This window comes from Scylla paramamosain, chromosome 23, assembly GCF_035594125.1.
Source record: "Scylla paramamosain isolate STU-SP2022 chromosome 23, ASM3559412v1, whole genome shotgun sequence".
Classification (NCBI taxonomy): domain Eukaryota; kingdom Metazoa; phylum Arthropoda; class Malacostraca; order Decapoda; family Portunidae; genus Scylla; species Scylla paramamosain.
In genome coordinates this window covers 6,345,486-6,355,485 of record NC_087173.1, presented here as the reverse complement: position 1 = coordinate 6,355,485, position 10,000 = coordinate 6,345,486, and the positions used below count along the sequence as shown (strand labels likewise).

Genomic DNA, 10,000 nt, shown 5'->3' with positions numbered 1-10,000 from the left:
TATTCTGTATTATTTCTTCGTTTTTATCATGCATATGTGCGTATTGTTTCTTTGATGCGTTAATTACTGTTATTACTTTACTTGACGTGTGTGTGTGTGTGTGTGTGTGTGTGTGTGTGTGTGTGTGTGTGTGTGTGTGTGTGTGTGTACTATTACGTAAGTTCATTAAGGTCACTGTAATTACAACAACAACAACAACAACAACAACAACAACAACATTATTCGTCACTAACATCACTATTGTTGTACTTGAGAGAGAGAGAGAGAGAGAGAGAGAGAGAGAGAGACAGAGAGGGGGAGGTAATCTGACACTCTCTCTCTGCCTAATGCCTAGTAATGAAGCTTCGAATCAACCATTAGGCTGATCCCTTAATGGCTGCAACGCTCACTTTGGGGTTGCGCTTCATTATATGCTTCATTCGGCACTTTTGAAGCTGGTCAGACATCCTCTCTCTCTCTCTCTCTCTCTCTCTCTCTCTCTCAAGATGCATAATTTTTTACCCTCCCTCGTTGTATTTTTTGGCGTTTTCACTTTTCTTCAGTTCCTCGGCAAGTGAGTTATTTACTACTGAAAGCAAGGAAGTGTTCAAGTCACTCCTTTACTTCTCAAATTTATGAAGGCGAGAGTGAGAAAGAAATCCATCTGTCATCTGAATAAATCATCTTGCCTTTACTTCAATTTATAAATATCATGAGCAGAATTGGTGAGAGAGAGAGAGAGAGAGAGAGAGAGAGAGAGAGAGAGAGAGAGAGAGAGAGAGAGAGAGAGAGAGAGAGAGAGAGAGAGAGAGAGAGAGAGAGAGAATGGTAATTAGTAAGGCTTACTAAGACTAATCATGATTCTCAGAACTGTACGTAGATGAGATGAGTCTTTATGTGATCTTTTGTATAGTGTAACTAACTTGGTGTGTCATCTCCTGCCATGCATCGCTGTCTGATACATTTGCTAGTGTTGTCAGGGTCTTTGCTTGTAAAAATGTAACATTTTTGGTAACTTTTGCATCTTATAGTGAAGCTTTTAGAGATCTTTAATCTAACTTAACTATTGCAGTATATTGGAACACTATGTTTGGTATCTTTTGTATGTTTATTGTAATAATTAAACTTAAAAATGTATTATGAATATGAATAAAACTTGAATACCAAACTCAATGTATTACTTTTCCTTGTGAAGAAAAAGCTGAGAACAATTCACTCATAAAATAAGTATTATTTAATAACTATTTCCGTACTGAAGCTAGTAAAAAATAAATAAAATAACATCTAAGGGTAGGTCAACAGAAATCGGGAATGCTTGAGTTACCCATCAACACTCAGTTTCTGGAAACGTCCGACAGAGGACAGTACTGTCAGAGGATCAAAACTTTAGGCTTCATGTTCCTTGTCTCTTAAGCTTCCTTGAACACATCCCACCTCTTTCTTTTCCAACTTCCTTGACATTACGTACTTTGCATAAGAATTTAAACCAGTAAAGAGACCACCACATTCCTACTCTTTTTAAATTTCTTCACTGTTGTATTTTGAAAAGATAATTTAGGTTGAAAATTTAAACAATTGCAACACACACGGGATGATCAAAGTGACAACACAGACGCCTTCCTACGCTATAGTCTCTACCAGGGATTCGAGGCTTCGAGGCAAGGGATGCGAAGCTTCATTCCACTGACTCATTTTGGGGCGGCGAGAAGCACCCAGAGGCGGGGAGACTGGCGGCGTAAAGTACGAAGCAACACCTCATTTGGCGCCGTAAATTGACGAACGCGGCGATAAGAGGTGAACAGCGAGAGAGAGAGAGAGAGAGAGAGAGAGAGAGAGAGAGAGAGAGAGAGAGAGAGAGAGAGAGAGAGAGAGAGAGAGAGAGAGAGAGAGAGAGAATCATGTTGTTACTCGAGGCAATAATGAAATTTTTACCAAACAAGCAAATCCTCCTCCTCCTCCTCCTCTTCTTCCTTCTCCTCTTCCTCCTCCTCTTCTTCATCTTCCTCTCCTTCCTCCTCCTCTTCCTCCTCCTCCTCCTCCTCCTCCTCTCGAAGCCCTTGAGACCTGTTACAAGTATTTTTTTCCCCTCAACATGGATATTAGAGGCTGCCTCAAGGATGTATTGACGGAACTGGAAATACTATCCGTGTGTGTGTGTGTGTGTGTGTGTGTGTGTGTGTGTGTGACCGACACGTGATAAGAGTGTAATTTTTTCTCCTTTTCTGTATAATATATATGAATGTATATGCTTAGGTATATATATATATATGTAATGTATGCAAGTAAATACTGTAAAATATGTATGTATGTATGTATGTATGTATGTATGTATGTATGTAAGCATGTATGTATGTATTTATGTATTCCTACAAAATATACGAATCTAAGTAAGAATTTCAATATATTCACTTACCCATGTATGTGTGTACGTATGTATATGTATGTATGCATGTATGTACGTACGTTCCCGTGTATGCATGTGCGTATATAGATTAGGAAATAATTAGACCAGTCATTTATTCCTTGTTGATCCGAGTAATTTCCAACGAAGCTAATTTTACCTGTACCTTTTAATTAGAGAGTCGGAGCATTAATCAGACCACCTGGCCGCCCTCAGAACACCTGTCACCCTCCTGTCCCCCCTTCTTCCTCCTCCTCCTCCCCCTCATAACAGTAAAATAAAGGAGATCAGAAATGTGGATGACAGAGAGAAAGAGGGGGAGGACTGAGGTGAAGAGGAGGAAGAGGAAGAGGAGGAGGAGGAGGAGGAGGAGGAGGAGGAGGAGGAGGAGGAGGAGGAGGAGGATACACACACATCTCATTCAATAAATAAAAGGTAACCAATAAAATCAAATATACACATACATATACATAAAACATATCACAAAATCCATAAATATAGTCGTCTCTCTCTCTCTCTCTCTCTCTCTCTCTCTCTCTCTCTCTCTCTCTCTCTCTCTCTCTCACGTCACTTTTTTTTGGGGTGTTTCCTGTTCCATACTTTCCCTTTCCATATTTTTCTCTTTTCTCTCCTTTTTACCTTTTTCGTTACCAATTTATCCATGCCCATCTTTCCAAAACATTTTCTCCTCCTGTTCTTTTCTCCTATCTTTCTATTTCTTCCTTTATCGTTCTTCCCTCTTTTCCTTCTTATCCTTTCAAAATTCTTCTTCCTCCTCACTATTTTTTTTCTAGCTTTTCATTTTTCCCCTCCTTCGTTCTTCCCTTTTCCGTATTTTTTTCTCTTATCCTTTCAAAACCATTCTTCCTTCTGTGTTTTATTTTCGTTTTCATTCCCTCTTCCTTTCGTTTTCCTCTGTTCTCTTTCGTTCCCTCCAAGTGCTTACTCATCTCATCTCATCTTTTCCTATCTTTCCTCTCTCTCCTTCCATTCTCCATTGTGTGCACTCAAGATCTTCACTCCTTGTGTTTTCCCTTCTTTTCCTTCTTTTCTCCACCTCATCATATCAAAATCCTTCCTTCTCATCTTTCCCAATATTTCCCCCTCCTTTCCTCTCCCCCTTCCCCTGCCTTCCATCTCCCGTTTTCCCTATAATGTGGTGAGTCTTCGTAATTGCTAATCCCCTTTTACAGCGCCTTTCACTCCCCCTCTTCCCTTTACTGTGTGATCGTAAAGGAGAAAGGGAAAGAGAGGGGAAGGGTGAGGAGAGACACAAAGGAACATAAAGGAAGAACAAATACCATCAGACCTACTGGCCCTCAGGAGGATGACTGAGATAGACTGTATGAATGGGAAATATATTATTATTATTAAATATATTATGAATGGGAAATATACGATCGTAGGAGGTTAACGATAAAAATGCTAAACACGCCTTACAGTTAAGTGCTCTAAAATGCGTAATTACTATGAAAAACAATGAACGAGGAAAGTATATACTGACACACCTGACGCATCTTTAAATAGCAACGAGCAAAAATACGTACATGCACTCACCCAAGTCTCGTCATCAGTCAGTACTTCGGAAGTCACGCCTGCCGGAGAAAAGTAAAATCAATGAATAAGAAAAGTAGCATCAATAAATAAAGACACTAAAAATATAAACTAACCGTACAAACACAGAATCATAAAGTAAACACGTTATTAGAAAAGGAAAGGTCATGCATGAGTGAAAAAAAGATCACTTTGGAAAAAAAGTGACAAAAGTAGACAAAAACAAAGAAACTCAAATTACCACTGCAAACACACCAGTACAAAAGCAAAGGCATAAATAAAATAAAAAAAAAATCACACCTGCGAGAAGGTAACAATAAAAAAAAAAAAAAAAATAAAAAAAATCGCCAAAATGAAAGATAACAAAAAGTAGAAATGAATAAGAAAAAAAAGCAAAATTGAAAAGAGAAACATGTCACACCTGTAATCAAGACGAAAAAGATGAAAATCACACCTAAGGGGAGATAACAGAACCACAAAAGAATGCGTTACCAGAAAAAAAAAATCATAAGGACATGTAATTTAGAGGGAAAAAAAGATGTGAATCACACCGGAATGGAAGCTAACAAGAGTAGACGAAAAACTATAAGAAAGAGAAGTTACCAGAACAAACACATAAATATTTATTCTTGTAAACATAAAAAAAAGAAAATTGTAGTCACACCTGTAATTGGAAAAGAAAAAAGATAGTAATCGGACGCGAGGGAAGTGAAGTAACGAGAAAGACAGTGTGTGGTTTGGTGCACTTAATATGGCGCAACTTAACGTCACTACATTGGTATACAGCGTGGGTGTAACCAGGATGTCGACCAGGGCTAAACCAAGGCACGTACTCTCGAGCCCTTTATTGCTTCACCAGGATTATTTTCAAAGACTACGTAGTTGATTAGTCAAGTTCTCGTGAATATTTCCTCATCTATTATGCGGAGTTCTTGTTCAATTACCGCTAGAATAATAATAATATAATAAAAAAAAAAAAAAAGCCTTGAAAACTCCAATTACTTCGCTAGACCCTGTTAGTCAAGGTAATACAGTGAAGCGTTTAAGAATACTGTCCTAACTAAGGAACGTATATGTAGAAGAATCCTTTGTTTTTAACTCGCCATACGTACAGTGGCTCTGAAATCACTATTGTTGTTACTGAACCATCCGGTAAGAGAACCAATTCGCTCGTTTGGGTCAACTGGTTGTATAGACGTCAGTAAAGTGAACAGTAATAAGAAGTAACAAAAGCAGAAGCAAAAAAACTCATAAATATAAGTTACCACTCCCAAGCACACAAATCTAAGAGCAAGCAAGCATGTGATTAAGTAGAAAACGGTAATGTTGCTCCACCAAACACTACAACACCAGTCCTCCACTCGGACAATCAATAATATAACAACAGCGCGTAATAACAATTATCACCGGCACACAACGAGGCGTCTCTATAAAAGGAGAAAGTAAAAAAAAGTTAAGAAAAAATGCTATATAGAGATCACGTTTGAGAGAGAGAGAGAGAGAGAGAGAGAGAGAGAGAGAGAGAGAGAGAGAGAGAGAGAGAGAGAGAGAGAGAGAGAGAGAGAGAGAGAGAGAGAGAGAGAGAGAGAGAGAGAGAGAGAGAGAGAGAGAATAGGAATATGCCGATCTCTTATTAACAAACATAAAATCGATTCATGCAGATAACCAGACCAAAATCGCGTATTCACACACACACACACACACACACACACACACACACACACACACACACACACACACACACACACACACACACACACACACACAAATGGAAAAACTGGACAAATACACACACGGAGACAAACCTGCGCGAGTGTAGCTTAAATCCTGAATATTGCACACACACACACACACACACACACACACACACACACACACACACACACACACACACACACACACACACACACACACCTATGATGAAAAATGCAACACAAACAAGATAAACAAATACAATCAACACCACTTATTTCAACACCCACCAACCTGCACTATACCTCACCAAGCTACCACACAGCCACACCTTGCATGCACCCAACCGCACCCCTTCCTTCTACCACACAGGTGAGACACGTCTAAAAATAATAACAGGAATAATAACAGTGATGCAGAGGGCGGTGGACGAGAAATAGGCGTGAAAATTGCTAAGTATGACACGTAAAGCAGGGGGAGGATGGAAAGAAGAGAGGGAATGAAGGGGAAAGAAGGGGAGGCGTGCCCGTATCAAGGAAATAGGTATAGATCGAAATGGGTTGAGGAGATAGGAAGGGATGGGGGTGATGGGAAGAGCAGGGAGTGTTATTAATGGTGAAATCGTGTCTCTGTGTCCATCGGGGAAATTGTTGAGTGTTTTAAGTTGGCGAGGAAACAATGAACTCCCGTGAAGCGAATCGTCTCATCTCGTTTTCTATATCTTCTCTAATTACCCGTTTTCTCCTGTCGTTCCTTCCGCGTCGGTCTGTGTCGAATCTTTTAACGATTTGACGGCAAACTGAAAATTGGACTCCGCTCAGTTTTTTTTTTTTTTTTACTATTTTCATTATTATTGTGGCTTTAAACTCCTTCCGGTAAACTGCTTTTTTTTTTTATTTTCATTAGTTTTCGATTTCTTCTTTGTTTTTAGAATTACTGTAATTTTCCTTTTTGATAATCCTCTCCCTCCTCGTGTTCTTTATTCCTTTCCTTTTTCCTTATTTTTTTTTTCGTTTTCATTGTTGTTGCCATTACAGTTAATTTCTATTCTTCGTTGTCCTCTTCTTCTTCCTCCTACTGCTCCTCCTACTCCTCTTCTCCTTTCTCCTCCTCCTCCTTTCCCTGTCACGTGGGAAGATCGAAGCTGAAATGACGGAAGCCAAAGATGCAATACTCTTAATTGGCGACTTTTGCAATCTCGCTTCTGAAAAATAAGTACTGTAAGCTGTCCAATTCTTAATCTCTCTCTCTCTCTCTCTCTCTCTCTCTCTCTCTCTCTCTCTCTCTCTCTCTGTCACCCCTAAAAAGAACACCAACCTTTCTACATTTTCTTCCAGTTTTGCGTTCCAATTTCATAAAAAAGTCTGGAAAAACGTAAAATAATGAATAAGTGGACGAAAATGAAAAATAAAAAATTAATAGGAGAGAGAGAGAGAGAGAGAGAGAGAGAGAGAGAGAGAGAGAGAGAGAGAGAGAGAGAGAGAGAGAGAGAGAGAGAGAGAGAGAGAGAGAGAGAGCCATGTAAATACCCGAGTAGTGGACAAGGGTAAAGGCTGAGATAAGACAAGATAGCACTAATGTACCCCGCCGCAGCTCTCCACGCCCCGCACTGAAGCAAGATAAGCCAGGGGACCACAACATGCCGGGGGAGCATCCAGGGGGCCTCGTATGCTGTGTGTGTCCCTGGCGATGGAGTCTTGTGCCCTTCTCTATTCCTTCAGGTTAAAGAGTAAGTCAGTTTGTCCCGTGTCCTCTCTCTCTCTCTCTCTCTCTCTCTCTCTGGCTGTCTCTATATTTGCCTGTTTTGTTTTCTTTGTCTGTTTGAATATGTCTGTCTGTCTGTCTGTCTGTCTCTCTCTCTCTCTCTCTCTCTCTCTCTCTCTCTCTCTCTCTCTCTCTCTCTCTCTCTTTTAATGTTTGTGTTTTCATATGTCTGTTTAGCTGTGTGTCTGTCTGTCTGTGTCTTCAATTGTGTCTTAATGCTTGTGTTTGCCTGCCTGCCTGTCTCTCTCTCTCTCTCTCTCTCTCTCTCTCTCTCTCTCTCTCTCTCTCTCTCTCTGTCTGTCTGTCTCTCAGCCAGCCAGTCAGCCATCCAGCCAACGCTTCCTCAGCGCACAATTGGAGGCAGAAGAAGCCGGTCTTTCGGGGGAGGAATATTGTACTAAGCCACAGAATGTACCTTCATTACAGTCGCGGCTGCCAAAATAAGCTATATAATCCTGCACAAATCACAGGGTGGCAAATTATATATGAGGAGAGGCGCATTTTCAGAAAGGTATTTGGCCAACGCGCTTCCCTCCTCCTTCCCTCCCTCGCTCCATTTTCTTTCAGGGACAGACAGTAGTGATGGAGCCTCAGGTAGGAGGATACAGGTAGGAGGATACAGGTGAGTTAGAGAAGCCAGGTAAGAATTGGGGATGGAAAAGGAGGAGGAGGAGGAGGAGGAGGAGGAGGAGGAGGAGGAGGAGGAGGAGGAGGAGGAGGAGGAGGAGGAGGAGGAGGAGGAAGAAGAAGAAGAGTAGAAGGAGGACTAGAGACTACCTGACCGTGTTTTGAGGTGAAATATGAACTTTAGACTAAGGGTTCATCTCCTCCTCCTCCTCCTCCTCCTCCCCCTCCTCCTAACTTCTAATTCCATCGTTACTGTCACTACTACTCATGCTCCATCTCCCGCTGGTGTATGTATGTTGTGTGTGTGTGTGTGTGTGTGTGTGTGTGTGTGTGTGTGTGTGTGTGTGTGTGTGTGTGTGTGTGTGTGTGTGTGTGTGTGTGTGTGTGTGTGTGGCAATTTCCGTGTATGTTTGCTTTTTGGGCCTAGTACTGAGTTATGTTGATTACTAGTTGTTCTCTTCCTCTTCCATCTATCCCCCTCTTCTTCCTCCTCCTCCTCTTCCTCTTCCTTATCTTCCGAAATATTCCTGCTCCTCCCCTTCCGTCCCCGTCACAAATGTCCAATATTGACTCCTCCCTTCCTTCCTTCCTTCTTTCCTTTCTTCCTCTGCCTCATTCCTCTTGTTTCTTCAGTCCTTATAATTTTCTCCATTTTTTCTTTCTTATTATGATCCTTGTTTATTCTTTTCTTCAGTGTCTTTACTCTTACTTCTGTTTGTCTTTTTTTCTATTTTGGTGTCTATAGTTTTCTTATTCTTTTATCTCTTATGCTTTCTTTACTTTCTACGTGTCACTCTTTACTCTATTCCTTCTTTCTTCTTATTTACCATATACGCTTTTGCTTCTCTTACTATTCTTCACTCCATTCTTTCTAACTTCTTATTACTTCTCTTCGTTTTCTTTCATTAATCCATTTTTAATCTCCTCCTCCTCCTCCTCCTCTTTAATCTTTCCTCTTCCTAAATTCCCATCATTCACCTCCTTTATGTCCTTACTTTTAATCCTATTCTTGTTTCTTTTGATAACGCTTTTTTCCTTTTTTACTCCAGTTTACATATTTTCCCTCATTCATCACCCTTATGTCTTTAATTTTCATTCATCACTCATTCTCTTCTACCCCTTATCCTACTCATTCCCCTCATCACTCCCTTTCTTCTTACATCCACTTATCCGCTACTTTCAAGGCTTGTTCGTTTTTCTCTCATGCCCTCTTGATAACCTCTCCCCGCTGCTCCTCCTCCTCCTCCTCCATCTCTTCGTCCTGTCTTATCTCTCGTCACCGTCACCCGCGCATCTATCCATCCTCAGCCCGCCGGAGTATGTGTTCCGTGCCCCCAACAAGCCCAAATGACAGTCTCGCCAAACACACATCGTACAGGAGACAAAACACTACAAAATCATCGCCATTCCCCGTTATGAACCGACGCCAAATTTCAAAGTTTAGTCTCGAAAATCCACAAATTAGCCTCTATTTTGATCCAAATCGCCTCTCGGCCCCAATTTACAACCCCGCAGTACTTCCCGGCAAGGCAAGTCATAGAAAACGTTGATTCCTTAAGCACAGACTGAGGCAGAGTGAGGGAGGGGGGAGGGGAGAGCGGGAGGGAGAGAGAGGGCCCCGTGTTCCCTTCCCGCCTGCCTGCTTCCTTGCCTGTCACCAATTACTTCTCCGTATGAGTTAACATGTCAACGTTGATATTTCCTCTACGACCATGACTTTGGAGGAGGAGGAGCAGGAGGAGGAGCAGGAGGAGGAGGAGGAGGAGGAGGAGGAGGAGGAGGAGGAGGAGGAGGAGGAGGAGGAGGAGGAGGAGGAGGAAAATGAGGCGGTGTGTCCGGAGGGAGGAAGAGGAAGACGAAGGAGGTGGAGAGGAACCGCTATAGGAGTAGAATTAGTTTTGGAACATTATTTTCAAGATCAAATGGGCGGTGGTAATGTTCGTTCTCTGATATGACATTTTTTTTTCTCTCTCTCGCTCTCTT

At 41.4% G+C, this 10,000-nt stretch overlaps 1 protein-coding gene across 8 annotated transcripts in view; it reads right to left on the bottom strand.

Moving 5' to 3' along the window:
• Positions 1-10,000, bottom strand: part of LOC135112076 (3-oxo-5-alpha-steroid 4-dehydrogenase 1-like) — a 360,238-nt gene that overhangs the window by 61,622 nt on the left and 288,616 nt on the right. For 6 of the 8 annotated variants that reach the window (XR_010274046.1, XR_010274045.1, XR_010274050.1 and 3 more), the window contains one exon: positions 3,938-3,975. The gene's annotated coding sequence lies outside the window, so the exon portion shown is untranslated. Of the gene's footprint in view, positions 1-3,927; positions 3,976-10,000 lie in introns of all 8 variants that reach the window. The other 2 variants (XR_010274047.1, XR_010274051.1) reach the window with 1 other exon arrangement.